A 26595-nucleotide genomic window follows, 5' to 3' on the forward strand; every position below is an offset into this window, starting at 1 on the left:
AAAACAGTAAAAATCCCCCAAAAGTGACCCCATCTGGGAAACTAGACACCTCAAGGAAATTATCTAGGGGTATAGTGAGCATTTTGACCGCACAGGTTTTTTACAGAAATTATTGGAAGTAGGCCGTGAAAATTAAAATCAACATTTCTTCAAAGAAAATGTAGGTTTAGCGATTTTTTTTCTCATTTCCACAAGGACTAAAGGAGAAAAAGCACCGCAAAATTTGTAAAGCAATTTCTCCCGAGTAAAACAATACCTCACATGTGGTAATAAACGGTTGTTTGGAGACACGGCGTGGCTGAGAAGGGAAAGAGCGCTATTTGGCTTTTGGAGTTCACATTTAGCAGGAATGGTTTGCGGAGGCCATGTCACATTTACAAAGCCCCTGAGGGGACAAAACAGTGGAAACCCCCCACAAGTGACCCCATTTTGGAGACTACACCCATTGAGGAAATTATCTAGGGGTATAGTGAGCGATTTGACCCCACAGTTTTTTTGCAGAAATTATTGGAAGTAGGCCCTGAAAATAATAATCTAAATTTTTTCCCAAAAAATCTAGGTTTAGCAAATTTTTTCTCATTTCCAGAAGGACTGAAGGAGAAAAAGCACCACAAAATTTGTAAAGCAATTTCTCCCGAGTAAAACAATACCTCACATGTGGTAATAAACAGCTGTTTGGACACACGGCAGGGCTTAGAAGGGAAAGAGCACTTTTTGAGATCACATTTAGCAGGAATGATTTGCGGAGGCCAGGTCACATTTGCAAAGCCCCTGAGGGGACAAAACAATGAAAACGCCCAAAAAGGGACTCCATTTAGGAAACTACACCTCTTGAGGAATTCATCTAGGGGTGTAGTGAGCATTTTGACCCCACAGATGTTTCATAGAATTTTTTAGAATTAGGCAGTGAAAATATGTGCGGAGTATATGAATGGAGAGAAGTGTATTATGCTGATTGGTCAGCGTCATACACTTTTCTTCACAACGCCCACTTGGTCAAAAGTAAAAACACGCCCAGTTGTCTATTAAGAAACTCATTAGCATAAAGCTAAAATAGGTCATAACTTGGTGAAAATAGATTGTTTATCTAAATAAAAAACACTGCTGTGATCTACATTACAGCGCCGATTACATTATGTACAAGATAGAGCACTTATAATGTGGTGACAGAGCCTCTTTGTTACTCCAGTGCAGCCTTAGCAGTATGTTTAGGGTCATCGTCCTGCTGATAGGGGAACCTCTGTCCCAGTCTGAAATCTGGCTGATTGAAACAGGGTTTTCCTCAAGAAATGCCCTGTGGAGTATATGACTTTTATAGTAGTCATATGGACATATACTTCCATCTCCGCTGTGGATCTTTGGAGCTCCTTCAGTGTTATCATTGGTGACTTTCTTGAATCACTGATCAATGCCCTCCTTGCCCGGTCTGTGAGTTTTGGTGGGCGGCCTTCTTTTGTCAGGTTTGTAGTTGTGCCATGTTTTTCCCATTTTGTAATAATGGATTTTATAATGCTCAGTGGGATGTAGTGTGGGATTTTTTATTTATTTTTAATAACCCAGCCTTGATCTATACTTCTTCACAACTTTGTCTCTGACCTGTTTTGGACAGCTTCTTAGTCTTCATGTTGTAGACACGGGGACCTTTTAGAACAGGTGTATTTATATTGATATCGTGACAGATCATGTGACACTTTGATTCCACACAGTGGGACCTTCTTACACTATGTGACTTCTGAGGTTAATTGCTTTGAACAGACCTTATTTAGGAGTTTCATAGCAAAAATATGCGCACTTAAATTTTCAGTTTTTTGTTACTTTTATAAACAAGGTGGTTTTTTTCATTCCACTTTAAGAATTTGGACTACTTTGTCATGTCTATTAAGTAAAATCCATTTTATTTGTAGGTTGTACTGCAAGATAACAGGAGAAAAAAACCTCAATGGGGCGAACGCTTTCACAAAGCATTATTTTAAAGAAACAGCGAAGGTGTAGTAACAATTAAACACCAACGTGGTTTTCTACAGCATATACGGTACTGATATATGGCCGTAATTGAAGATGAATACAGTATGTCGTTGCTGGAAGGACTATTGCTAATAGTGTAACAACGATCAGGTTGGTGATGTCACAGATGAGAGTAGACCCACTGAGTAACCGTGAAAGTAAATCAAAGAAAGCGTGCAAAAGCTATGTTGTATTGAGCACCAATAACCTTTTAGCTTTGTAAATATTCAACGTGCCTCCCTTTATGGGACCAGATGGTCATAGTTACCTCTCTTGGTTATGAATAGATATGTTCGATCCCTTGAAACTTCAGCTGTACTCTGTTATCTCGATGGCGTTCCCAGATATGACGAGATATCGGGGTATCCTCCGTGCATTCGCGATACCTAATACGCCTGCAAAATGCCCCCACGGTTTTGCCAACGAACCGCATACGACCGCTACAGATGAACAGGTGGATAACTCCCTGTGTTTTACAGTCCACAAGGTTTTTATTTTTGAACTGCGTTCCAGTGGTGATACCAGTGAAGCGCTTACTCGTCAAGATGAATTTGCATGTTCCTACGATATCATTTGATAACCAAGTGTGATGTTACACTGGATTCAGATGGCTGTGCACAAGACTGTCCCGTCATCAAGGGTCTCGCCATTGTCAGGATAAGCCTTGAGAATGCCTCAATGCATTTGGAGCCACCCTCCTTACCACTTTATTTGAAGAATCATCGGTCCCTATAGCTTCTTCTTTTTTTTTTTTTTTTTCTCTTTTTTTTTTTTAGGATAGAGCATATTTATTCCAATTTACAGATCGTGCATGCTTATGCACATTCTTTAAAATCCATTTGGGGATATCCCCATGCATAAACCTAGACCTTAGGTCCAGAGCTGCATTCTGGAAATTGGAAATTTTAGTACAATTACTGTGATTTCCTAGATATTGACCCTCGGGTATTCCTTTCCACAAAGGTTTAGGGTTCAAGCTGTCCCATCTTAATAGATTGGTAGTTGCGGTTTGTTTTCTGTTTATGGTGGTACACAGTCTTCCAGTAGCAGATTTGATCATTCAGATGTCCTAGAATGTAATCCTTGTTTCATGGATCTCAGAAGTAAAAAATTGGCCGTGGTTATTGACTCTGTGTCTGAACAAAATTTTGATATGGCGGAGGTTCATCAATGAAGTGTTGATCCTCTGGACCGATACACAGGAGAGGTTCAATGAATTTGCTCTAAATGTGTTCCACCATTCACAGAAAATAAACGGCAACTCACGGCAGCTGATTCGATCCCAACGTCAATAATGACGGGTAACTTACAGGATTGGTCAATTTGACCTGGTGCACCTAGTGGGTGTGAATTTGTCCATTTATAGCAGTTTTCCTGGCTTGTCGGTCTAGCTATACATCAGTGCCGTACAAGCCGGAGAAAATCATGTTGGTCTTTCGGCACACTACATTGTAATTGTTACTTAGGCCTTTCGTAATTCACCTCTGATGACACAACAGGCTTTCTCTCCGTGCAGAAACATGTCAGGTGTCGTTTTTTTATCACGCAAAACTAATATTGTGACTTCTTTTTATATATATATTTTTTTTTAGGAAGAGTCTCTATTCAATATTTAACATAGTCAGGGAGATATTTCCACTTTTCAGTGGTAGGGCTATTATCCGTTCTCTGTCTACTACCTTTTGTGCTATGATCTTTCCTATCTAGAGCCAGATTTCGAGAACATTTAGTGGCTAGTTGAGTTTAAATGATTAATAAATTCAATATTTTAATCGTTGATTCAGGTAGATATTTACTCTAATACACTGAACTACCCAAGTATTCTCGTCGTCTTCAATACCTTGTTCACTATATGTGATACTATGATTTTTACAATGATTTGTAGAGCTGTATTATGGCACCGATAGAAATCTTTAGGGCCCTACTGTACCTCGGTATGCTTCAGTCATTGCTAGGCTATGTTGGCAATGAAATGCTGTGCCGATCTGTTGTACACGAAATACAAATGGCGCCAACCTTATTAACTTATAATGGGGGTTTGTCGAGGGTCTCGTAATTATGACTGCAAGAATTGCTTCACTATTCTTGCCGTTAAATGTGGCGGAATCAATGACCGAGGTGCTGAACGAGTGTTGAGCAGAGCCTTAAAAAAATTGTGGCATGCTTTATTAAATGCCGTATTAGAACTATTTTCCACCTAGAAGTAATGCAGGAATACAGCCCCGTATGGAGTACCATACGGCAGCGCACACGAAGTGCCTACGGCTCTGTAGTACGGAGCAAGAGGACTCCGTGTGCCTACATACAACCACCAGCACATGGCTCTGCCGTGTACATGATGCCTACGTAGAACAAAGCTCAATTTTCAGCGGACTTGAGATCACTTTCAATTATTTTTATTAGAGCTAAGAGCGCAATTTGCTATTGCAGTTCATTTAGTGTCGCCATATTCCACAGCCTTCTACTTAATGTTTTGGAGCAATGTCCAGTTGATTCTAGCTGAAACAAAGAAGTTTAAATGTCAGAAGATAAATGCGTTTTAACTTTTTCTTTACATTGGTCCTGGAACCTTGTAAACGGCTTATTAGTCCCTATTCTGTTATTTTTTTTGCATTATTATATTTTAGTTTTTTCTACTGCATGGACTTTGTACTCTGGTTTCGAATGATCCTAAATAGTAAATGTATTTGCTTTATGCTCCATGTAGGTCAGCCATGGTGTGCAAGTCTAAGATTGGAATACAGGCAAAAGTGTCAGTGTTTGCACTAGTCTTAATTTGTATGGTAATGTTAGGTCATGATTTAAAGCTCTTTAGGGGGACATGTATTAAGACTGTGCCAGTCTTAATAAGAATCCAGCTAGGGTAAGAAGCGAAAAATTAATTAAGGGGCACCGCCTAACAAATTTGTTGCATCTTTGGCTTTTCATTTGCCACTAATTGACATCTACACCAGTCAGGACCCGGTATGGATTTCTGCTATAAGTTATGCAAGTTTCTAAAGTAAATTATAGTAAATGCATAGGGCCGCAGCTGACCACACCCCATTTTGTTAAGCTCCACCCTCTTTTCTTTCTTTTTCTTTTTTTTCTTAGAACTGGCGAAAGCAGGAGATACTACTAAAACAGTTTGGAGACTTTTGTGCCGTTTGTGACATTTCCACGCTAGAAAACTGGCGTAGAAATGTTGTAACATTCTCCTCATATTTTCCGTTCCATATAATCTTTATTTCGTCTTATTTACATCATGGTCTCTATGTAGAGAAATTGCATATCCAGTTGCTATGAATCATTGTTAGGGATTCATCCAACTAATCGGTAACTTTAAAGGTTTTAAACTGTTAATTTTTCTTTTTCTCTCCCGTATATAATAACGTTTCTGATCTCTTGTTATGACCTCTGTGATGACTGAGATTTACTTTTGCCTGTGTACTTTTTTGATATACAGATTTTCTATATGTATTTTATTCTTGTATATGCTTCAGTCATAAGTGATTGTACTCGTTCTGCAACTGATGTCAATAAAATTAGTTTAAAACAAAAGTTCTATATCTTTCTGTAATCACGGCTAAAATATCAGAGCAATAGACGTGTTCAAATTTGGTACTGCGGTACCTGACCATGATTTTATGTGCTGCGTCTGGTGTATGTGCAGTATATAAACCTGCCCCATCTCTTCTGCTGAAGTCCCTGAGAACAGTACTCCAGGTATGACACAGGGAATATATCCTTTTTTTTTTTTTAGTCAAGCCACACCTATTATTCTGTTATTTGAGCGTTGTTTACAGAAAGCTAAGCTAAAGAACCCCTATTACTGAATTCAAAACTAATTCTGAGAAGCCCCCGTTACTATATAACTTGGCTATGTTTAGAGTACATTGAAGAAAAAGGGAAAAAAAAGGCATGAGAATTTTTTTGGCCAAATTAAAAAAAATCGAGTTATTCATGAGCTTTTTATAAATAAAGTTAGTTGAAATAAACTGCGCTTTATAGATGAGGTGTGTGAACACGGATGTTGTGACAAAAGCTGTCCAAATAGCCACTGTGGCTGGAATCTTTCCTTTGCGACTAAATAAATGCAGAATGAATATTCCAAAACTGGACATGTCCCATACTGATTTCAAATAACTTTGTTTATAAAATACCTGACCGGATACTGGTGGATACATTTGCCTTTTACTTCCATGATTAAAAAAAATAATAATGTGAACAGAGCCTTAGAAAAAGATAATAAAATCTATAAATACAAGATAAGTTGATTTTGTTTTTAAGTGTCCTTTGCCATGATGTGCAGTAACGTGTAATAAGCCACAATATACATGTGCGGTAGTCGGAGGCGTTGAAAGCTGGGCGCAGACAGTCGTATGTCACTCTCCCACTCAGAGAGGCCTTTTTCTGTGCAGGCCTATCTAAACTGGATGCGGAGCCAAGGCAAACGGCAGCTATTTTTAGCAGCACTGCAGAGCAGTAACTGGCTCTGGGTCACGTGTGTCAGACTGAATCAAAAGCGAGTATCCCAGCAATATGCAGTAAACAAAAGGTCAGTAAGAGAAAGCGAGCCGTGGGTGCCGAGGAGCCGCCCCTAAATCAGCCCAGCAAAACCACACACGACTGATTCTGTTCTCACAAACCAGAGAGACGAAGGAAACGGCGTCCTCTTAGGAGGTGGAAGGCAGCATCGCCGGCAATGGAGAATGAAAGATGTGCAGTCCGTGGGGCAAAGTGGTGGGGAATGAAGGGGCTGTGCAGGCGTTTTCCACTGCTGTACTGCACATTATATAGGCTACTACCCTGACTCTTCTATCAGCTGTGATCCGTATAGGGCAAAACGAAGCCTGACGTTGTATAGGCCCATTCCTGAGCAGCTATATCTCTTTATGTTGTAAATTTGGCCTTTCTACACCGTCCGGTGCAGCGAGCGCCGATCAACGAGACATCGTTGATCGGCGCTCCTTTGCTCCTGTCACACTGAGCTATGGATGGGGATTCGTTACTCCGATCACTCGTCCCCATACGTTATTATCATGTCGGCGTGCATCTCCCTGTTTACACAAGGAGATGTGCGGCTGACAACGATAATATTTCAGTTTTTTAAAACTATACGACCAGCAGATGATTGAGCGTTTGCTCGTTCATCTGCTGACCGCTGCCCTGTTTACACAGGGCGATTATTGGTTCTACGAACGCTCGTCTGCCCGATAATCGCCCAGTGTAAAACCCCCTTTACGCTTGTTCTGGCAGAAGAATGATTGCAAAGCCCCATTCGAGTGTTCCAGGGGGAAAGATCAGACCTATCAGGCAAGGTGCAAACAAGCAACTCTGTTGCATCAGTGTTCTTCTGTGGAAAGGGATGTGCGTTGATTTCACTAGTGGTATGTGAATCCCCCTGTGGCCTGTTTATCTGGTATACATATAAAACACTAGAGGCTGTCAATGCCGATATGGAAGAAAAAAAATAAATGTCTACTTGTGTTTTAATGTCTAGAATGATCTGCATACATTCTACAGAACCACGGGGAAAGAAGTCATTTTTGTTTTCTTTGTTTAGAAAGCGTTTCTAAAGTTAGAACAGAATGATAAATATAGGTATTAAATTGTAACAAAGAGACCGTACCAAAATAAAGCCAGACGCCGCTTTATTTTTCTAGGAGCGGTTTAAGATGCAACGTTGAAATCAATACCCAAGGTCCCTCTAGTTGTACATTGTGTTACTGCAACAAATAAAATACAAACCTATAGTGGCGGCAATATAAATAGGCATGTACAGATACACATTTTTCCTGATGCATGCTTATACATACATAGTTCCCTGTTTAATATTAGAAGCTACAAAAGCAAAGGCTATTTTTACATAACATCAGTTATAGTGCATGTTTATGGCATTTTCGGCATAGTGTGAACTCGGCATAACACTAATTTGGTCCTTTGTGTGGTTCCAGTATGCACAATGGTCTGCAGTCAGGCCCCAAAGCCAGAGCTAAAGTTTCCTTCTTCAGGTTGACTGCAGTTTGACCCAATATCCCACATGTCTTCCTCTTCCAGGTCAAACTCACCAGGGTGCAGAAGGCCGAAATTCAAGTTAGGAGGAGTGGACTGCTTGAAATCAGATCTATCAGCGAAAATCTAATGTCTATTTTGTTTAGCTTGGTTATTGATTTTTTTTATTTGAGTACTTCCGGATTCTTTATTTAAAAATAGACAAAAACAACTTGAAATCAAATGTAGCCTGAAAGGCCCTGCACCTTATGCTGTAATGTTTATATCTGGACACGTATGTTTTCCCTTTACCTTTTTAGAAGATTCTACATTCTTTTCAAATTATAGACTTTAAATCTGCGAATGTTTCTGTGTTGTTTTTCTATTTTTACAGTCGGTTTTGGTAATGATGAGTGTTAGGCCTCATGCACACTTCAGTTTTTTCCTTCAGGGTGCTATCCGTTTTTGTCACTGATAGTTTTTTTAACGGTCCGTTGCTCCGTTCCGTTCCAAAGTAGAGCATGTCCTACTTTGGTCCGAGAATCCGTGACCGTGAGGCCCATGCAAGTCAATGGGGCCGTCAAAAAAACTGAAGGCACACGGAAGGCATCCGTGTGCCGTCCGTGTGTGATGGAGCCGTTGCCTAGCAACCGGCGGGCGGGCAGAAAAACATTACACTAATCGGCAGCCACTTGTCTATCAATAGATGATAGAGAAAAGAGGCTGCTGATTAAAAATAAAATAAAAAGCATTTCATACGTACCCGGTCGTTGTCTTGGTGACGAGTCCCTCTTCTTCCTCCAGTCCGACCTTCTTTTGTGACGCGGCAGTCTGTGATTGGCTGCCGCGGCAGCCTGTGATTGGCTGCAGCGGCGACATGGATTGAACGTCATCGCTGGAGGCCGGACAGGAGGAATGTAAGTATGAACTTTTTTTATTACATTAAAATTGTATTTTCCGCGCGCCGAGCATGGTACTGTCACCCTGGACAGTACCATGCTCGGCACACGGAAACACGGAGTGCACACGGACACCACACGGCCGCTAAAACGGGTTCACGGACGCGTCAAAAGCGGCCGTGAAAACGGTGACATAAGTGTGCACGAGGCCTTAGGCATCATGCACACAACCGTTTCCATTTTGCGGACTGTAAAACATGGATCCTAGTGGCTTCCGTGAGCTGTCCGATCTTTTTGCGCACTCATACACAAGAATGGGTGAGACGGACCACAAACAAAGACCAGAATGGACATGTTCTGTAATTTTGCAGAATGAACACACTGGTCCGCAAAGAAAACAAATGTGTACATGGCCCCATAGAAATGAATGGTTCAGTATGCTATCCGCAAAAAAAAACAAAAACGGATAGGACACTGAAGAAAACAACGGTAAGGGCCACAGTTTTTTTGACGTGTAAACCGTGTCGGAAAACGCGTCAAAAAAACGGCCGAAAATGCCTCCCATTGATTTCAATGGGAGGCAGAGGCATTTTTTTTCCTGCGAGCGGAAAAACAGTCTCGTGGGAAAAAGAAGCGACATGCCCTATCTTCGTGCGTTTACGTCTCTGACCTCCCATTGACATCAATGGGAAGCAGAGAAAGCTTATTTCACTGCGTTTTTTGCCTGCGGTGCTCAATGGCGTGCGATGGGAAAAATCTGCGTGCAGGCAGAGCAAAATCTGCCATTTTCCGCCTGCAAAAAACTCAGTGTGAACGCAACCTTGTGTGCACGAGCCCTTAGAGAACAAAGATGTTTCCCTAACCAGTAATTCCGAAGATAGACTTACAAGCAGTTGGAGCAAGTGTTCTAGGCCTCCCTTCCTTCTAGCAAGGCTCTGCGTTTGTTTACCTGGCACAAGCCATGTCCTTCCTTTATGCTTTGGATTATAATGTGGGTTATTAGAGGTCCTGTTACAGTCTCCATTCTTCAAGCAAGAACTTTTCTGTGTTTCCTCAAGAGATGCAAATCACATTGGCAGCTTCTCTGTGCAGATCATTACAGTGTGCGGAGAGGGTGTGAACAACCGGACAGGAAGCAGGAACCGTTAGTGACTATTATATGGAACTTCCAAACAAGAGCCTCTATATCTCAACCATTCCTTAATCTGATAGACCTTCTAATATACAAGCCACGGCGATTACACATGTGAGCGGAGATCCTAGGGACTGCAGCACAGTATGTGGACGTACCTTGTACATAGAATTCAATAGACTGTGCTGTATGAAAGTTGGTTTCTTAGTAGCCCTTCCATACAGTGCAGACCTGAAACTTTTCTGAGCAGTGCTGAAATAAATAGCAGTTTCTAAGTCCTGGTCCTTTTAAAAGTTTTTTCCCTTAAGACGTTTATGGCATAAAGATTGGATATAGATTTATGATCAGAGGGTGTCCAAATGCGGCGACACTCACCAGTGCCAATATTGTCCCCCATTCCATGTGAAGTGGTAGCCGTCAAAGTTATTAGCAGATCCCGAAACAGACAAGTGAGCACTGCCATCTGTCAGCTGTGAATGGGGGACAAGGCACCCCTGTTCTCAGGATGGCGGGTGGCTAGCTATCAGAAATGTGTTATACCCAGTCAATAATCCATCAACAGTCTTAGGCTACATTCACACGAGGGTGACAGATTGACGCGCGTAAAAAACGCACATAAATGTGTGCGTTGCGTTTTTGTTTGTGGCGTGTGTTTTTCACGCACTTGCAGAACTTTTTTTTTTCAAATGTACTTGATGTGTGAAACACGGACAGCACACAGTTGTGCTTCCGTGTGCTGTCCGTGGTTTTCATGCACCCATGGACTTCAATGGACAAATATAGGACATGCAGTGAGTTTCTCGCAAAGGATGCATGCTGCGTGAAAACTCAGGCATGTGTGAATAGCCTCATTGAAATCAATGGGTTGTGTGCTGTTCGTTGTTTCAACTCGCAGCACACGGACGAGAATGGTCTCGTCTGACTGAGTCCTTAGAAATGAAATTCACGGACAAATGCAAGGTGGGATGGGACTAGAGGACAGTATCCAGAACAGGCAAGTCTCTTCATATTTTTTTAGGGCATACATGCACAGATATTTTGGTATGATTGGGAGGATTTTCACATTGATCATTTAAATTTTGCAAAAAATTACGGCAATTCAAAGCTTGCACTGCCACATCCTGTTAAAGTAATAGGGGATGTGTCTGATTTCCTTACCACTAAAAATTATTTCTATTGGTTCGAACTGTTTTTTGCCATCTTAGCTGTGTAGATGAGGGGCCTCAAGCACGCAGCCCGCGGGCTGCATGCGGCCCCTGAGGCTGTTCTCTGCGGCCAGCGGGACACAGAGCCGCTAGTATCGGCTCTGCTCCGGTACTCTGTGAAATCCCTGACATCGCTGTCCATATATGCACAGTTTTGTCAGTGTCTTCCCCAGAGCGGAGTCTCGGGCAGAGCGATAGCATAGACTCTGCTCCGGGACTCTGTGGAATCCCCTGACATCGCTGTCCACATATGGACAGCGATGTCTAGGGCTTCCCCAGAGCTGGACAGTGATGTCAGGTGTATATATATATATATATAAATTGCAAAAAAATAGCGCTGCTAACATCCAATAGAGGACAATCCAGTAGTTCAAAACAAGACTACATTTATTAGAACAAACATAAAACGGACTACGCGTTTCTACACTGAACCGGTGTCTTCACCAGGTCAAATACACATGGGAGAAATAACAGACTGCTTAAATAATAATTAGCAGTGCAATCCGAAGACACACTCGGGAGCAGAGCTGGAGTCCCAGTTGGAGCGCTAGTAGCGCACTGCCCGGGACTCCAGCTCTGGGGTTGCCCCTGACATCTCTGTCCATATATGAACAGTGATGTCAGTTGCTTGCCCAGAGTTCCGGAGCAGAGCCTATACTAGTGCTCCGCACTGGGACTCCGGCTCTGGGGTTTCCCCTGACCACATTCCAGTCCAGGAGGATCCCCTGACGTCACTGTGTATGAACAGTGACATTAGGGGCTCCTCCAGCAGAGGAATCCCTGGCCAAAGCATTGGCAACGCTCTGGCTGGGGATTCCACTTCTAGAGGGAGCCCCAATGGAGCGATCTACTGGGGGTGTGGGTGGCATTATCTGCAGAGGGCGCTGTAGCAGCCTCTGCAGAGGGCGCTGTGGCAGCATCGCCGGGGGGCGCTATGGCACGATCTAAAAAGGGGCTGCCTAATCTTTACATTTGTGTGTCTGCCAAACGCTGCCAACTGAGCTGCCGGACTGCATTTAGCGACACTTAAACTGTAAAACTGGATTGTTGAAATAAGCACGTGGAGAACTCTCGCAAATTTCCGGTAAGTTTAAACCTAGCGCTATTATTATAGTAATGTAGTATTGTTATAGTAGTTCAAATAACTAATTAACAATAATTTTGTAATGTGTCAAATTTGAAAGTAATGCGGCGCGTCAACTTCAAATTTTTTTTCTATATGCGGCCCACTTACCCGGGCGCGTTTGAGACCCCTGGTGTAGATTATTACTTCTACTGTTCATTATATTGACGTGTCTGTGGTCACATGATGGTTCATAAATTAAATAATGTTGCAGAAGAAGATTACTGATATTTTCCCCTGCTTTTTCTCCAAGGAATAGGCTCCTGTATGTTTTCCGCTTGTCTGCAAAGCAAACAAAATCTAGCTTGGGACCTGCGGACAGATTCACTTTTGTGAATTATAGTATTTCACTACAAATTTAAGGCGTACAGGAAAAAAAATGCTTTTAGGCCTTGAGGTCCTTTTATCGCAAAGGGATGTGGTTTATTTGCTTTATTATATATGTGGCAGGTTTGGAATTATACAATGCGGCCAATCTGAACAGGAAAAGCTGCAGTATAGAGCATGGGGGAAAGATAGAGCAGCAGCCTGCGCTAATATGACAGAAATTCATCCTGCCTCAGACACCATTGGACAATATAGCTAAGGTACAGCTATGATCGAGCAGAATTAAAAAGCAGGAATCGATGAAGAAAAGAAATAAAGTACATCCAGTTGTGGAGACATTACATAAAGCACAACTACAATTCAGCTTTAACGTCATGGAATAGAATGCTATAGGAATTGTGTGATACATATGATGGCAGTTGCAAGTCATGTTTACGACTTTAATAAGTAAAGAGAGAGATCAGCTTTCATAAACCAGAAACAGGTCTGTTTGTCTTTTTTTTTAACGTGGTCTACATAGTGTAAGTTACATGTGCTTTATCTGTTACAAATAATTACAAGTTGTTCTATTTATACTGTAAATAAAAAGCTCTCTCCCCCCCCCCCCCCCTTCTACTGCTCTGAAGCTAATTTTTTGTTTGTATTGTGGTGTTCTATGACTCTGCTGCCACCTACTGGTGCATTTTAGTAAGTTTCCCATGTAACCCTTTGCTGTTGCACCCATTTTTTCATTTTTGCTTTTCCTTCCCGCCTCTCAAAAACCATTACATTTTTTATTTTTCTGTCGGCATAGCCATATGAGGGATTGTTTTTTGAGCAATGGGGGGGGGGGGGGTGAGGGGACAGCAATTTTTTTTTTTTTTTGGTCGAACTGTAGTTTTTTAGGTATCATTTTGGGGTACATACAAGTTTTGGATCACTTCTTATCCCTCTTATGGGGAATCAAGGTGACTATAAAATCAGCAAATCTGGCATTTTTTTTTATTAATGTGTTGTTTTTTTTCGGTGTTTACTGTGCGGTATAAATAATGGTATATTCTTATACTCTTATACGTTTTTTACGGATGCGTCAATAACCATTGTTTATTGTATGGTTTACATTATCTTTAAAAGTTTCTTTTTACATTTTTTTTTTAAATAAATCCCACTATGAGACTTGAACATTTGATTGTTCTCTTGTGTAATACTCTGCAATACTTATGTATTGTAGTGTTTGTGCTTTTTAGCGTTTTTTTGCTAGGGGCCTAATAGGAGGACCAAGATGGCAGACCTGGGGGCCTTGACAACCCATCGTCACCCTGAGATTAAGGGCCTCCACACTGTCTAATAGCTTAGATACTGCAGTCACTAGTAACCGTGGTATTTAAGTGGTTCAACGGCCAGAATCCGAGCTATCTCCGATTATTGCCAATAGAGCAGGGTGTCAGCTGTAATATACAACTGTCAACCATTGTGTATGGAGCGGGCTCAGCTCCTGAGCTTGCTCCATACATACCCCTGCCGACTTCCCAGATACATTATGCGTCAGATGTTGGGAATGGGTTAATCTATCTAAGGCTACATTCACACGAGCGTGACAGATTTACATGTGTAAAGTGCGTAAATCTGTTAGTGTACGTTGCATGTGGCATGTGTTTTTCACACACTTTTAAAGCACTTTTTTTTTTTTTTTGGCCAATGTAAGGGTATGTTCACACGCAAACGCAAAATACGTCTGAAAATACGGAGCTGTTTTCAGGCGAAAACAGCTCCTGAATTTCAGACGTTATTGCAAGTACTCGCGTTTTTCGCGGCGTCCATTACGGACGTAATAGGAACTGTTATTCAATGGAGTGAATGAAAAACGGCTCCAAAAACGTACAAAGAAGTGACATGCACTTCTTTGACGCGGGCGTCTTTTTACGTGCCGTCTTTTGACAGCGACGCGTAAAATTACACCTCGTCTGAACAGAACATCATAAAACCCATTGCAAGCAATGGTCAGATGTTTGCAGGCGTAATGGAGCCGTCTTTTCAGGCGTAATTTGAGTCGTAAAACGCCCGAATTACATCTGAAAATAGGTCGTGTGAACACGGAGAGGCCACGGATGTGCGACTGTGTGCTATCTGTGGTTTTCACGTGCTCATTGCCTTTATTGGGCAAATAGGTGCGTGAAAAGGCACCAATATAGGACATGCAGTGAGTTTCACGCAACGGACACTCGCTGCATGAAAACTCCTGCATGTGTGAATAGATATCAATGGGTCCGTCTGCTGTGTGTTTCAACGCACAGCCCACGGACGAGATTCACGCTTGTCTGAATGAGCCCTAAGACTCTCTTTACAACAGGTTTGTGAACTACGTTCAGCATATTCATCGGGAAAGCTCCAGGTGCATATGCTGAACGTATCCATGTGGCCCTGTTCATCAGCGTACCCCTTTCTCACTGTTTAGAATAGCGATATAGGAAATCCTCCTGACATATATCTCTGATGGAAGACTCGGGCTCTGTTCACATATGTTCAAGTATCACTTACACATTAAAGGGGTTTTTCTCATCCAAGGAGCTGAGCGTCGTTGGTCTGGCACCCAGCACCCCAGCAAACACATGGGGAATCCAGACAGACATTTGAAATGTATTATTACATGATGGCCGTTCAGATGAATGGAAGCTGCTTTGACAAAATGGCTCTGCGTTCTGTTTCATATAGGGCGGTCACAAGTCCGCACCGCACTAATAGACCATATGGACTGGGGTTGTCTCTAATGCCAAATCATAGATTCTCTTCTGCTTCGGCTGTAGAACTATTGTACCAAAGAGCACAGAGCTGATTGGCTATTCCTGTTAATACGTTCTCCTTAATTATTAGGTGAACACAAATAGTGGGATATTGTAATGTGAGTACGCCCTCACTTTACTACGGTCAAAGAAGGGTCGTTGTGATGTCACATTATTGTAAAGTGAGGGACTACGGTGCTACATGCTGCGTGTTCTTATTTACATCTGAAAAACATGGACGGTTATAACCGGTGTGATTCTAAGCAGAACCAGGATTTCACTCTCAGACTGTCACTTCCTTTTGTACAACAAGGTTTGAAAAGGAATATGATGTCATTTCTCTCTAATGGGACGAGCAGGATAGAGGACCGGCAGGTCTTGTAACGGGCAATTCACTTCTGGTTTGGCTAATGTGACAAGGGAGCAGGTAAGGGGCTGCAATGAGGGGGGAACTAAAGAACCTTATGTACAGTGCCATTGGGTGGAGTGCGACAAGCATACATACCAGGAGAAAAGCTGTGGAAATAATCATGTCTAAAAGCCTATTACTAGCATGGCCTACCAATGTTAAACAGAAATGGTGCATTTGACAGGAATAAGGAGAGGTAACTTCCTTTTGTGAATTCGTTTAGTGGCCTATTCCAAGAAAAACAAAGGATCAGTCAACCCCTTAGGGTTCACACGGCTTATTTTCAGACTGATTTTGGAACGTAAAAAGAGGCTTTTACGCTCCAAAATGCATCGGATATAAGACTGCAAACTGTTTTCCATGGGTTTCAATGGGAAATACACTGTGCTGTTTACATGAGGTGTCTTTTTCAGCTGCTGAATTTAAAAAAACGCCTCATAAAAAGAGCGTCGTAAATAGAAGTAGCATGTCGCTTCTTGAGGTGTTTTTGGAGCTACTATGAAAAACCCAAAAATGGTTCTAAATGTTTAAAAAAAAAAAAAAAGCTTCATGTTCAGCTTCAAAAACGATTACGACATCAGAGGCTGTCTTCCCCTGAAAACGGCCTAGTAACTTTCAGCCACTTCTTTTTCTACATGTGAACATACCTTTAGTGACGTGCCATATGTGTACGGCGGATGTGCGCTCTAACAATATGACATGGGCACAGAAGCTGAGCTCACGCCATATGCGGCAGGTTCCTGGCTATTTTATGCAACTGAAACCCACCTGCAATGGCCGTGATCAGAGATAATTCTGATCATCACCAGTTAATCGATCAGACGCCGCGATCAATAGTGACGAGATTGCGGTTTGCCATGGCAGCTGGAGGCCTAGTTAACCGCTTCCCAACTGCCCACAGTAAATTCACGTCGGCACTTGCTGGGCTCTCTGCAGCGCCAACGTGAATTCACGGTGGGTGTTAAAAGTTCGATTGTCTCAGAGTAGCGCTGACACCTGGATCGCGCGCTGTTAACCCCTGCCTCTGGTCCCGGAGACATGAACGGGACCTAATTGGTTCAGGTACCGATCATGTGATTGCAGGGAAAGTCTGTTGTAGCAACGGACTGGAAAGTTTGTTACTGTAACAAACTAGAAAGTTTGTTGCTACAACAAACTTTCCCGGGGACCGATTGCAGGTGCTGCAGTCGGTTGCATGGCAATACCGGAGGCCATACAACATCCTCCGGGTCTGCAATGCACGGCAGCCTATGAGAACCAGCCGGAGACCGGTCCTCATAGACTTCCTGTCAGTGTGACACTCAGCGTCACACTGACAGTTTATAAGACGTTACACTACCTAGGAAGTGTAATGTATTATACCAGCCATCAGTGCTGCAGGTCTACAAGTAAAAAGTAAAGAAAAAAAGTAATGAAAATGTTTTATAAAAGTTTAAAAACAAGTTATAAGTTACGAAAACAAAAAATGCTTTTTTTCCTATGATAAGTCTTTTATTATAGGAAAAAAATGAAACTGTATCGCCGCGTTCGTAACGACCCAAACTATAAAACTATAGTGTTATTTTTCCCACACAGTGAACACCGCAAAAAAAATAATTGAAAAACAATGTCAGAACAACTATTATAACCCAACCAAAATATAGAATAAAAAGTGATCAAAAAGTCGCATGTACCCCAAAATAGTACCAATAAAAACTCAACCCGTCCCGCAAAACACAAGCCCTTACACAGCTTTTTTGACTGAAAAAAAAAAAAGTTACGGCTCTCAGAATATGGTGACACAAAAAAGAAATCATTTTATCGAAAAGTGATTTATTGCGCAAAGGCCACAAAACATAAAAAAACTATATACATATGGTATCGCCGTAATCGTATCGACCCGCAGAATAAAGTAAAATGTAATTTATAGTGCACAGTGAACACTGTAAAAAAAACAAAAAACATTGTCAGAATTTGTTTTTGTCACTTTGCTTGCCCAAAAAATCTAATAAGTGATGAAAAAAAAATCACATGTACCCTAAAATGGTACCAATGAAAACTACAGATTGTTCCGCAACATATAAGCCCTCACACAGCTCCGGTGGTGAAAAAATAAATTTCTGGTTCTCAGAATATAGCGACAGAAATTGTGCAGTGTCCAAAAGCGGATAAGATTTATCAGTGCGACACTGGCCACACATCTATGAATTATTATTTATTTACCGCATTATTATACCCTCTTATTCTGCCCTGATGTACTCTGCCCAGCTTACGTATTCTCCCACATTATAAACTGAATTACCAGCAAAACCCCAAATAGAAATATTCCCAAGCAATATCTGCGTTTCAAATGGCGCTCCCTCCCTACAGCGTGCCCAAACACCAGCTTCCGTCCACATATAACATTTTATATCCGGGAGAACCCGCTCAACATTGTATGAGGTATTTGTCTTCAGTGGCACAAACTGGGCACAACATATTGTGCATTAAAATGGCATATCAGTGAAAAATTTAAATTTTCACTTTGCACCATCCGCTGCGCATTAATGCCTTCGCGCACCACGACTTAATAGCATGTCGTGGTGCGGGGGGTTATATATGGAGTGGGCTCATGCGCAGCGCCTGCTCCATTTTCTGCAGGTGTCAGTTGTGTATTACAGCTGACACCCGGGACTTACGGACAGGAACAGCGATCGCGCTGTTACAGGAGCCTGTAAAAATGACATTATGCTGCAATACATTAGTACTGCAGTGTATTGTACCAGCGACCTAATGAACGCTCGTTCCAGTCCCCTAGGGGGATTAATAAAATGTGTAAAAAGAAAAAAGTTAAGTTATTCTTAGTGAAAAAAATATATAATATATTCAAAGTCCAAAAAAGCCTGCTTTAACCGTGTTTCCTCTAAAGTAATGTAAAAAATAAACAAAATTGGTATCGCTGCATCCGTAAAAGTCCGAACTATTACAATATACCATTATTTAACTCGCACTGGGAACGCCGTAAAAAGTAAAGAATTTTAAACTCCAAAATCGCTGTTTTTTTTGGTCACCTTAGCTGTTAAAAAAAAAAAATCATAAAAAGTAATCAAAAAGTTGTATGTAAAAACAAAAATGGTACCAATAAAAACTACAGCTCATCCCACAAAAAATAAGCCCTCACACCGCTCAATCCACCAAAAAATAAAAAAAGTGATGCCTCCCGGAATGTCGTGAAATAAAACGTTTTGCTTTTTTTAACAAACCATTTTTACTTTGTAAAAGTAGTAAAATATAAAAAAAACAGTATAAATTTGGTATCACCGTAATCGAAGTTGTTGTTTAAACCGTACGGTGAAAGCCGTAAAAACGAAACCCAAAAAACAATGGAGGAATCGCAGCTTTCCAATTTCAGCCTGCAAAGAATTTTATTTTCCATTTCCCAGTACGTTAAATGGTACTTTAAATGGTGTCACTAGAAACTACAACTCCTCCCGCAAAAAATAAGCCCTCACACCGCTCTATTGATGGAAAAATAAAAAAGTTATGGCTCTTGGAAAGTGGGGAGGGAAAAACGAAAATGTAAAAGCAAAAAATGGATCAGTCCTGAAAGGGTTAATTAATTTCTCCTGAAAAAGCATTTATGACCACGTGGAGTATTGCCGTACTTGGGAGAAATTGCTTTACAAATGTTGGGGTGCTTTTTCCTCCTTTATCCTTTATGAAAATTAAAAAATGCAACATTTTTTCAGAAAAAAGTAGATTTTCATTTTCACAGTCTAATTCCACTAAATTCAGCAAAAAACGGTGGGGTCAAAATGCAAACTATACCCCTAGAAAAGTTCCTTGAGGGGTATAGTCTCCAAAATGGGGTCACTTTTGGGGGGTTTCCACTGTTTTGGTCACTCCAGGGTGTTGCAAACTCGACATGGCACTGAAAACCAATCCAGCAAAATCTGCGCTCCAAAATCCAAATGGCGCTCCTTCCCTTCTGAGCTCTGCTGTGGGTCCAAACAGCAGTTTAATACCACATATGGGGTATTGCCGTAATCGGGAGAAGTAGCTTTACAAGTTTTGGTGTGCTTTTTGTTCTTTATTCCTTGCAAAGATTTATTTATTTATTTTATATTTTTTCGAAAAAAAGTAGATTTTCACTTTCACAGACTAACTCCAATAAATATAGCAAAAGACCTGTGGGGTTAAGATGCTAACTATACCGCTAGGTAAATTCCTTGAGGGGTGTAGTTTCCAAAACAGTGTCACTTTTGGGGGATTTCCACTGTTTTGGCCCCACAAGACCTCTTCAAACCCTAAAGCCTAAAATCTATTCTAAAAAATGGAGGCCCCAAAATCCACTAGGTGCTCCTTTGTTTCTGAGGCCTGTCTTTCAGTCCATTACCACACTAGAGCCACATGTGGGATATTTCTAAAAACTGCAGAATCTGGGCAATACATTTTGAGTTGCGTTTCTCTGGTAAAACCTTCTGTGTTATGGAAGAAAATGTATTACAAATGAATTTCAGCAAAAAAATTTTTGTAAATGTCCCCTCTACTTTGCTTTAATTCCTGTGAAACGCCCAAGGGGTTAAGAAACTTTCTGAATGCTGTTTTGAATACTTTGAGGGGTGCAGTTTTTTAGTTTTTAATATGGGGTGATTTATGGGGGTCTACCTAGTACATAAGGCCCTCAAAGCCACTTCAGAACTGAACTGGTCCTTGAAAAATAGCCTTTTGAAATTTTCATGAAAATGTGAGATATTGCTGCTAAAGTTCTACGCCTTGTAACGTCCTAGAAAATAAAAAAAATTTCAACAAATAATGCAAATATAAAGTAGACATGGAATATGTAAATAGTAACTATTTTGTGTGGTATTACTATCTGTTTTACAAGCAGATGCATTTAAAATTAGAAAAATCATAATTCTGTTTTACAAGCAGATACATTTAAAGAGGCTCTGTCACCAGATTTTGCAACCCCTATCTGCTATTGCAGCAGATAGGCGCTGCAATGTAGATTACAGTAACGAGCATTTTTGGCCAAGTTATGACCATTTTTTTAGTTATGCAAATGAGGCTTGCAAAAGTCCAAGTGGGTGTGTTTAAAAGTAAAAGTCCAAGTGGGCGTGTATTATGTGCGTACATCGGGGCGTTTTTAATACTTTTACTAGCTGGGCGTTCTGATGAGAAGTATCATCCACTTCTCTTCAGAACGCCCAGCTTCTGCCAGATCACGCTGTGACGTCACTCACAGGTCCTGCATCGTGTCAGACGAGCGAGGACACATCGGCACCAGAGGCTACAGTTGATTCTGCAGCAGCATCAGCGTTTGCAGGTAAGTAGCTACATCGACTTACCTGCTAACGCCGATGCTGCTGCAGAATTTCTTAAAATTTTGGTGTTTTTCACAAATAAGCAATGAATTTATTGACCAAATTTTTCCACTAGCATAAAGTACAATATGTCACGAGAAAACAATCTTAGAATCGCTTGGCTAGGCAAAAGCATTCCAGAGTTATTACCACATAAATTGACACGTCAGATTTGGAAAAAATGGGGCTGATCCTGAAGGCCAAAATGAGCTCGGTCCTGAAAGGGTTAAAGCCTCCAGGTTTTCATTCTGTGTCCTGTTTTGTTTTAGCCCTGCCAAAGATGGGGCTTAACCTGTTAGTGACCGGCCCATCGTGTTTTTACGTCGGTCACTAACGGGCCTTATTCCGATGCCATAGACTTTTTACGTCGCAGCATCAGAATAAGTAAACAGAGCAGGGAGCTGACAAAGCTCCCTGCTCTCAGCTTCCAGAGGTAGCTGAGGGCTGGGGGTGTCCCTGCTCGACCGGGTGAGATCGATATAAGTATCGATCTCACCCGTTTAACCCCTCAGATGCGGTGCACAATAGCGTGCACCGCATCTGAGTGGTTTTGGAGAGAGGGAGGGAGCTCCCACCGACACCCGGCGATACGATCGCCGAGTGTCTGTGTCTCTAATGGCAGCCGGGGGCCTAATAAAGGCCCCCAGGTCTGCCTGGAGCGAATGCCTGCTAGATCATGCCGGAGGCATGACCTAGCAGATGCCTGTCCGTGTTAAACTGACAGGCAGTAATACACTGCAATACAAAAGTTTTGCAGTGTATTATAAATTCGATCTCAAAATCGCATATTATAGTCTCCTAGTGGGACTAGTAAAAAAGTGAAAAAAAGTTTAATAAAGTTAATTTTAAAAAAAATGAAAAACCCAGCTTTTCCCCTTACAAACTGCTTTACTATTAAAAAAACAAAATAAAGTTAAAAAGTTACACATATTTGGTATCGCCGCGTCCGTAACGATCCCGACTATAAATCTATTACAATATTTAACCTGCACGGTGAACGCCGTAAAAAATTTAATAAACTATGGAAAAATTGCTGTTTTCTGTGAATCCTGACTTAAAAAAAATGTGATAAAAAGTGATCAAGAAGTCGCATCTACTCCAAAATGGTACCAATAAAAACTACAAATCTTCCCGCAAAAAAAAAGCCCACATACAACCGCATCGGCGAAAAAATAAAAACGTTACGGCTCTTCAAATATGGAGACACAAAAACAAATAATTTTACTGTGTAAAAGTAGTAAAACATACAAAAACTATACAAATTTGGTATCGTAACAACCCGCTGAATAAAGTTATTGTGTTATTTATATCACACGGTAAACGGCGTAGATTTAAGACGCGAAAAAGAGAGGCAAAATTTCAGTTTTTTTTCTATTTCCCCCCAAATAAAAGTTAATAAAAGTTAATCAATAAATAATATGTCCCCCAAAATGGTGCTATTAAAAAATACAACTTGTCCCGCAAAAAACAAGACCTTATACAGCTATGTCGACGCAAAAATAAAAGTTATAGCTCTTGGAATGCGACGATGGAAAAACGTAAAAAATGGCCTGGTCATTAAGGTCTAAAATAGGCTGGTCATTAAGGGGTTAATAGGAGAGCACAGAAAAAAGGTCAATACATTGCAATACAAATGTATTGTAGTTTATTACATGAGATGGCATGGTAAAGTCCCTTATGGGGGACTTAACAAAAACATAAAAAAGTTGTAAAAATATAAATAAATAGAAGCAGAAAAAAACACACTTCCTATTTTTTACATAACCATTACAAACCATAAATAAATAAAACATAATTGGTATTGCAACGTTCATTAATGTCTGAATTATTAAAATGTTTAACCAGCGTGGTGAGTGTCGCAGAAAGAAAATTCACAATGCCAGGACTATTATTTGGTCTCCTTGCCCCCCCAAAAAAATTATAAAAAATTATGTACCCCAAAATAGTAGTAATAAAAACAACTCGCCCCACCCAAAAAAAGCCCTCACACCGCTCCATGGACGGAAAAACAAACACATTTTATTGTAACAATTGTCTTTATAGGTTTTGCTACCTTTACAAAACAAAAAAAGAAATTTGGTATCGCTGTAATTGTTCTAACCCGCAGAATAATGTTAACAGTGGCCGCCGTAAAAACAAAACCTCAAAAACGATAGTGGAATAGCAAGGTTTTTTTGTTGATTTTTTTAATTTTTTTTTCAGCTTCACACTTCAAGAAATGTTTTAAAAGTTTCTCAATACATTGCATGGTACATTGAAGGCCCCCTTAAAAAATATAAGAACCCCCTTTTCTTTGTATGTAACCTTATCGGCCTGAGGAAGACGCTGGTACAGCGTTGAAACGCGTAGCCATTATTGTTTTATAATAAACATATATTTTTTCATATCACTCCGTTTACCACTGCCAATATCTTACAAACAGCCACGCAGCAGCGCCTCACAGGATCCTCCCTTTTCCAACTGCCCTTCCATATCCAAACGGAATTTTGAGGAAGATTTTATGCCCTCAAAAAACTCTGTGTGGACCCAGTCTAACAGTTTAGAAAGGAAAATGCCTATGCAGTCTGTCATCAATTGACGTCAGATGCGGTCTACACGTGGGGACATGTTCTATATGACCTGATGGATTATACATGCTTTCAGGATATCAAGAGACTTATGAACTTATCTTTTTGAATGTAGGACATAAGGTCCACACCACACCATTGTGGCCATCAACCTAGAATGTCGGTAGTATCCAGATGAACTCTATCTATTTAGCACTTCTGTGATGCACTGCTGTACGAATGCTATATGTGTCGATGTTTAGTGTAACTACATTGACATTCTGATCTAGGTCACAATACCTGGAGCCAGTCATCATATGGTACTGTCCATCCAGACTGTGACTTTGTATGATCGTCGAGTGGCCACTGCACTATGCGAATATTTGTGGCATATCATGGTGTTTCCAGTGTATACTGTCCTTCCGATAGCCAGGAAGTTGAATTACATTTTATCTCATCTGTGTTATTGTAGCCTTCAACCGACCCCTCCCCCCCCCCCCGCCCTTAGTGACCCCCAAAAGGTTTATTGGGTCAAATTGATGTACATTGGGTGTTGTACAATAGCCTATATGAATTTTTTTAAGATGGATGTTGATCAATGAATCATAGTGACATGTCAGAAGTTTTGATTGGTGGGGGTCTGAGCATTGAGACCCCCACCAATCGCTAAAATGAAGCGGCAGAAATGCTTGTGATAACGCTCAGCCGCTTAGTTTCTATTCGGCTTTTTCCGCAAATCAATGTAGCGGTGTACAAGCTTAATAGAAAGTCTATGAGCCCGTACTCCACTACATCGCCTTTCCGGAAGCTCAACAGAAAGGAAGTGGCTCAGTGCTCACCTGAGCACTTCTGCCGCTTCGTTTTAGTGATCGGTGGGGGTCTCAGTGCTCAGAAGTTTGAATGTTTAGTTACCCTTTCATTTCATTTATATAGTCACTCTTTAGTGTGTTGCTTATATTATGTGGTCTTATTGATGAAATACTAATGCAATAGTCTAGTCTGAGTTTTGCACCATGAATTATTATATGCATTTTAAAGAAATATATGAATTTTGAAATAAATTATTTATATTTTCAATATTATCCTAGCCTGAGTACTTGACTATTTATCCCAACAGTTTTCTTTACCTTTTTGTATCAATTGGACATTCCAATGGAGAACATGTGCAGAGGCCAAAATGCTGGTAGGAGGACAAATGTGAAGAGCAAGATCATTATAGTCAAGAGCTCACCTGGGCTCCAAACCACTGCAGACAGCCTGTAAGCTTACTGATATACTTAGTGATATGTGTCGAACATAAGGGAAGAAGAATTGGCTGCACAGCTATCACTTTCATTACAGTTTGTTGGTCAGTATGGCGTAGGTGATATTCCTGGTATAATATAATAGACTTATTGGCAAGTAGGTGTCACTACTACTCCCTGGGAATTCCTGTGCAGTATATAGGCTGTCTACAGATCATATCTATTAACACTAATAATTGTCAACACTCTCCATTTCAAAAGTTCCTGATAGGATAGTGTCAGGGAAATGAAAGAAATAAGTTGGCTCTACATGATATTTAACCATATTTTATATGATTTCTGATTGGCTCAGGAAAGTTTCCAAACTATCAACAACAATTAGGCAATCTTCCCATACCGTGACAACACCACAGCGGCCTGATATTCCACATGTAATGAATGAAGCGTTATCAAATCCCATTTACACAGTGCAGTTGAGAACTGTTCATTTATATTTTTCCCCTGTTGGTCACAATTTAGTTGTTTTTTTGCCACAATTTTCCAGTTTGACTCCAATGGCTCATTGAAAAATCTGAATTTTTGGCAGTAATTAAATGTAGTCTGCCATAGACCTAGTTTTGGGAAGATATTCTTAAAAGGTTTTTTTTTTTATAAGACCATGGCAAAGCTGTGACCAGAACTACCAGCCCATTGCCACCTTGTGCATATGATAATGGAATCCACAACTAGTATGTTAAAGGGTAACTAAACTTTAAAAAAAAATTCTGACATGTCAGACGTTTTGATTGGTGGGGATCTGAGCACTTAGACCCCTACCGATCACTAAAACAAAGTGGCAGAAACACTCGCATGAGCTGCTTCGTTTCTGATCAGCTTTTCTCGGAAAGCCGAGCATTTAGTATACGGGCTCATAGACTTTTTTGAAAGTTTAGTTACGGTACCCTATAATAATGTCCAAATACATGTCTGGTTTGCATGATATCAAGCAATCAAAATATTGAAAACCTGTCTGATACGTTTTTACAGTCCATGTAGAATGGATGTATCCAATCTTTAAGATCCTATAAACGTACACATTAGCAGCGATTGATGTTTCCTGTAATGTACAGCCGTTTTCTTTGGAATGAAAATTATTTTTTTAATGTAACATTAATAATAGATAGCCATGTCATATTGTTAAAAACGTGGCATTACGAATTGGCACGTGACTAATAAGACTGCAAGCCATCATGAATGCGTGACTGGCACCTTATCTGTGTACCATTATACTATGCAGCCACCCCCTTCTGAATGATAAATGTTTGAGTGGCTGTTTTACACCTGTATCTCCCCCTTACAGCATTGTGGTTTGTGTAAATCCTTCTGCCCTTTTTCTATGATATTTATCACTGAGTTGGGAAATAATTCTAAACTTCTTTACCTTTTTTGTACGGTACAACTACTCATGTTTTTTTTGGGTGGGGGGTTTTACCTGTATTTTTTACAATGTACAGTGGCCTAGCGGATTGTGGTGTAGAGATAATGTCAGAATATAATTTTCTTTGATCAAGGACAGTATATCAATATGAAAGTAATACCAATGGTATCCATTAAAAAGCTACGGTCACACATACCAATAGTGGTGTGGCAGAAAACGGCATTCCGTTTTGG

General features: G+C 40.7%; 1 protein-coding gene across 4 annotated transcripts in view; it reads left to right on the forward strand.

Annotated features, from left to right (window-relative positions):
• GNAL (G protein subunit alpha L) overlaps positions 1-26595 on the forward strand; it is a 314748-nt gene that overhangs the window by 252210 nt on the left and 35943 nt on the right. The window contains exon 1 of one of the 4 annotated variants that reach the window (XM_075826437.1): positions 24866-24884. The exons of the other annotated variants lie outside the window; for them this stretch is intronic. The gene's annotated coding sequence lies outside the window, so the exon portion shown is untranslated. Of the gene's footprint in view, positions 1-24865; positions 24885-26595 lie in introns of those variants that run through there. 4 annotated transcript variants of the gene reach the window in all.

The sequence above is a fragment of the Rhinoderma darwinii genome, chromosome 5 (genome assembly GCF_050947455.1).
Source record: "Rhinoderma darwinii isolate aRhiDar2 chromosome 5, aRhiDar2.hap1, whole genome shotgun sequence".
NCBI lineage: Eukaryota > Metazoa > Chordata > Amphibia > Anura > Rhinodermatidae > Rhinoderma > Rhinoderma darwinii.